This window comes from Tenrec ecaudatus, chromosome 3 (assembly GCF_050624435.1).
Source record: "Tenrec ecaudatus isolate mTenEca1 chromosome 3, mTenEca1.hap1, whole genome shotgun sequence".
Taxonomy (NCBI): Eukaryota; Metazoa; Chordata; class Mammalia; order Afrosoricida; family Tenrecidae; genus Tenrec; species Tenrec ecaudatus.
The window spans coordinates 50,723,934-50,729,458 of NC_134532.1; the positions used below are offsets into that span (position 1 = coordinate 50,723,934).

General features: G+C 36.9%; 1 pseudogene; it reads left to right on the plus strand.

Moving 5' to 3' along the window:
* Positions 1-2,759: 2,759 nt before the first annotated feature.
* Positions 2,760-3,371, plus strand: LOC142443399 (translation machinery-associated protein 16 pseudogene; annotated as a pseudogene).
* The last annotated feature ends 2,154 nt before the right edge of the window (positions 3,372-5,525 follow it).

Sequence of the window (5,525 nt, forward strand, 5' to 3'; positions counted from 1 at the left end):
TACAGCTTATATCTCTATCCATATATCTATTAGAATATACAATATAAGCATATAAATTACAAATATTGTTACATACATATGTATAACCTATACATATATTAATTCAATTACCACAATTATGACTAAAGAAATGGCACTCAATATAACATGTCAACATTTATTTTAATAGTACACTTAAGATATTTTGTTGCACATATATAGTTTTAATCCCTGTGAATTACTTTTAAATATTAAAATATATTTCTCATATACCCACTTATATAATTCCTCCATATGTTATTAACTCACCAACCATTATGATTGTATCTGATATTTAAATTTATGATTTGTTAGATAATTGAGGTAAACTGTGTATGTTTACTATCTATGGGCATAATAAAATGCTAAAAACCTTCTTTTTACCTGTTTGTTTTAGTAGAAAGTATTTGCCCTTGATATCCTCCGGAATATATGAAGTAAATACTATTCATGAGCTCTCCAGTCAAATGGCAATTCTTCCTGCATTAAAAAGACCAGGACACTTATATGCCATGGAACGTCTTTGGGATGGAAAATCATTCAAGCATTTACCTTCACTACAGCATAACAAGCAATTTCACACTCAGTTCAATGCTGACAAGTTTAACAAATATGGAAAAAAACAATATGTACACTACAATAGAATTTCTAAAAGAAAGCAAAGGTGACAATAAAGAATCGGGAAAAATCCATGGAGATCCATCAATACTCATGGATGATACTGGAATTTCCAATGGAGCTCACTCTCATGAATGTAAGCACTGTGGGAAGCCCTCAACCCTGCACACTACCGATATTTGAAAAAATATGCCACAATCATAAACTTCCATACTTAAGTAGCTTTATAAAATATATATATATATATATATATATATATATATATATATATGCACCACATCTGGTATTTATATCTCTGGTTGTTGTCCTACATTTGGCATGAGTGTATTCCTATGTCTATTCAGAATCTGTGAAGATTTGCTCTACTCAGTAGAAATGGGTATCCAGAGAGGATGTACTGGTTACCCTCTTTATATTTCCCATATCACCATGTTTGAAGCTTAGCTTTGCATATATTTCCCACCAGTGATGCCTTATTGTTGTGTCACGTTGGTTGGGCAGTGCATCTCAGTGCTTGGGCAGCTATATCATGATGCTACTTTGGTAACTCCAGTGGAGTAGGGAATTTAGTCCTAGTGGTGCTGTGACAGAAACGTTTGACAGCTAAGGACATGGTCTGTGTGCTAATCCTACCAGTTACTTCACTGGGAAGGACAATGATACGTTACAGCCTGAGAAACCATGAAAGGGGCAGCTACCTAGGGTGCTGAATGAACTCCATGACAAGGGTCTGTGTGGGGTCGTGTCAACAGTTATATCTTGGGCTCCAAACAAAAAGACAGCACTTGAACACAGGTCTGCTTTGCATTCCAGAGCACATTCACCATGCCTTACCATAATCAGGGTGTCATAATTCTGAGGTCTTGTTCACCCTCTATCTTTTTGCCTTCACTGCCTTTGCAGTTGGTCTCTGGCATGCTTTCCCTTATGCAGATCTCATTTCCCTGAGGTGGGTCTTTTCTGTGTCAGCTTTGTCAGGCCGTGATACTCAGTAGATTGGCAATCATGCCACTTTGTAAATTTGAAGCCCTTGTCGTGTGAAGGCTTATTTGTTGGTCTGTGACCCCAGATTACTGTAGCAAAGAAGATGAGACTGCTACCATTGAGATGTAGCGCATTGGAAGTCCTAGAGAAGAGATCATTTTAGTCGTACATGGGAGATGTGAGTGAATATAGAGGCAATAGAAGGGTGTTTAGTTTTTCTTATATATTATGAATATTGTCTTCCCATTTGTATGAGTCCACCAGGGTGAGCTTATGTGATAAACCATGTCACAAATGTAGGTTGGAATACCAACCCTTTATCCAGTGAAGGACTAACACCTCTGGTTGGATGTCACGCTGATGGACGCCCTGCACAGTCTTTTATTTTCTCTGTTAGCTTGGACATGTGTTAGTAAGCATGTGCAATTTCTCAAAGTACACAAGGAATGAGGCAGCAGAATAAGCACTAAGTTCTCGTAACAAATGGCCTTACCAGGAAACTCACGGTGTTAGTCCTTGAGAAGGATTTGTCTTCATTTTCAGCAGTCCATGGTGCTGTCAATGTTTTCTGCCATTACTACATTCTAACACTCTGATTCTTCTTCAGTCTTCCTTTCTATGCACTGAAGAATGTACAACTTTCGCATTCATTTTTCACAGGCAATTCAAAATACTGTCTGCACACTTGTTTAATTTCCTTGTCTCAATTGTGTTTTAAATATATTACCATGCGCTAAATCAATGACACTATAAACAGAAGAATCATATGCTCCGAGGGGATGATTGATAAAGTTCCCTGCATTAATATAACAAAAATATGTGGAAGGTGAACCAGAGGTGAATAGAAAACACAGAGTCAGGGGTGGATGTGGGGTTCACACTTAACACTAGCTCAATCTAAGAACAATTAGTTCTTATGACGTGGCCCTGATCAGTATGTGCCCTTTTGAAGGAAACACAGAAGGTATGGGTGCTACAGCAAAGTGTGGTGAAGGAATGAGATGGTATCTGACTCTCGGAAAGAATGGTGTCGGAGACTGCGTGGCTTCCGAGGGCCTGCAGGCGTGTGCTCGCCGCGCACCGGGCCTTCCATGTCATCTTTCCCCATTGGAACTGGACGGGCAAGCAGGGCAGGCAGCATGCCTAAAGCACCCAAGGGAAAGAGTGGCGGTCAGGAGAAAAAAGTCACCCATCCGTATAGTAGAAAAGCCGCTCAGATCACCAGCCAGTCCCACAAACAAGAGAAAAAGCAAAAAAATGAAGAATGAGAAGGCCTTGCATCTCAACATTATTGGTGAAAAACTACAGTGGTTTCGAAATCATCTTGATGTCAAAAAAGTAGAATATTCAAAGAAAGACGCTTGTGCATGGATTAAAAGCTATTTAAATAGATTCAGCAGTGAGTTGGAGCAGATTGAGTTACATAACAGCATCAAAGACAGGCAAGGCCGGTGACACGTTTCCCGGGAGATGGTTATCAAGCAGACGATGGAGCGGGAGCGACAGCAATATGAGGACTATGGCCTTGAGGTTCCCGACATTGTAGATGCAGCTAATCTGAAAACACTTAGGGAATGGGATTTTGATCTGAAGAAATTGCCAAACATTAAGATGAGGAAATCTGTAAAAATGATGCAATTCCCAAGAAATGCAAGAAGAAAAACTTTACAACTGTAGGCAAAGTCTTAGAGGAATTGGAACTAAAAGATGAATCCAGCAGCTCTGACGAGGAAATTACTCCAGTGACCTAATGGACGGTACTTGAGCTGTGAACACATTTGAGAGCATCAAGCTACACTTGTTCATTGTGGTAAATCAACAAGTGGTCATTCTCTTATGTGACCAGCGTTCTATGTGCAGCTTTAAAACAGGTAGAAATTTTATTTAACATTATAAGGAAAAAGGAAGACTGCTTTATAGTTTGTATTAATTTGTTAAAATGTAGTGACCAAAAAATCCTTTTAACCTGAATTTGGAGGGGCAGGAGTTAATTTGAATGAAGACAGAAAACAGTTTCTTTTCCCCTCATGTTTATGTAGGACTGCCTAACTGGGTAGTAGTAGGTTTTAACGTCACACAGTGAGCAATCCAAAGCGTCTTGTTTCATGATCAGGTCCTCACTGATGCCTTTCACGATTTTGTCTTCTAGCAATACTCTTCACCTACTCCCCTCTTAAAAATTAACCTTAATTTTTTTAACATAAGATAATATGTGTCATGGAATTCATAGTAGACTCATGGACTGTATACTATTCTTATTTAATTTATCATCTGAGGCAGAGATAACTGGTAGCAATGGAACAGTCTCATAGTTAATCTGATTTTTATTTGAAAATGACTTCATGTTAGCACCTTTTATGTTATATAGCTCCTGCTTTCTCATGAAAAATGATGTCTGTTTTGTGTGGAACCATAACTAAGATTATAGTACCAATTGTTTTACTGATGTGACCCCTTTTTCCCTCTTCAAGAAACATGTTAAATTAACATATGTGTATAAGCCGAGTTTTTCAACACATTTTAAATGCAGTTTTTGTGGTAAAATTAGGTGCCTTGGTTGATACTTGGGTCGGCTTATACTCGAGTATATAAGGTATTTGACTTAATATTTCAAGCATTGAAAAACAGTGTTAAATTGTTATTATTCACAAACCTTGTTACACATAGCATATAATTTAGTCTATTTTGTAAAAAAAAAACTATGGAAGTACATTTGAATATTTTCAAGAAAAAATACTTGTGTTACATGTTAACTAGATGTCAACCAAGTCTTAACAGGCTATTTAAAATGTTAAAACATTTTCTTATGAAAATTAAAAAGTATATTTCTTTTAAAAAAAAGAATGATGTCTGGGGTCTTAAGCTTTGTTTTTAAACATGCAGTCATCTAAGTGTAACGTCAACTAAGCCCACATGGAAGAAGAACACCAACATGCTGGTCCAAGGATTGTCAATAGTAACATTCAAATCTGTAGGAGAGAATTGTATCAGACTTTAATTTTTTTAACTCTGATTTTCAGAAGGCTATGTATGACAGTTGAAGGCCACATACATTTGCAGGTTCTACACAAGGAATAAGCTTCTGGTGATTTCTCTCTGACCATAGTTAAGGGATGGGAATAACCTGGTTATCAGACAGAGTATTAGAGAGATGATTATAGCAGATTGAAATAAAAAATCTGACTTGAAAGTTAAAAACTTGATATTTGATCGACCTTTTGATACTTTGACCTTAATCTTGTTTTTTAATACTTTCTGGTTTTGGTTTTCAAACTGAGTTTCTTACTTTGTTGTTGTTATTGTTGGTAGCCTTCTTGACTCTGTTCTGGATCTTTCTATATATATTTGGTATATAGAACCCAGTGTGGGTGACTCTGTAGAAACTATAACTACATTATGGGTTCCTGTTGGGAGATAATATGGAGTTGCTATCAAGAAATACAAGCAAAAACAAAAAATAAAACCCAAAAAAGAAATATAAACAAAAGGAAAATGTTTGAAACTGATAGTCATTTACATGACACGATACAACTATTGAGTGATGTGATGTCTGGATTATTTCTCAAAATGGTTTGAGGAAAAAGAAAGAATCAGAACGTTCCAAGACTCCTGCAGGCATATTTTAAAATCCTCAAGGTAACATCTTTGCTTTTCAACACTTTCAAGCGGTCTTTTGAAGCAGATTTATCCAATGTCATTGTTCACTTGATCTCTTGACTTCTGCCTCCATGGGCACTTATTGTGCATGCAAGCAAGATGAAATTATTGACAATCCCAATATGTTCTAAAATTCTCATTATGTTATGTATTGGTCCAGTCACCTAAAAATTTCTTTCTACCGACCCAAATGGGAAGAGAATGACTTTCTGTTTGTGAAAGCCTTACATGTGTTGTATTTATTTCTT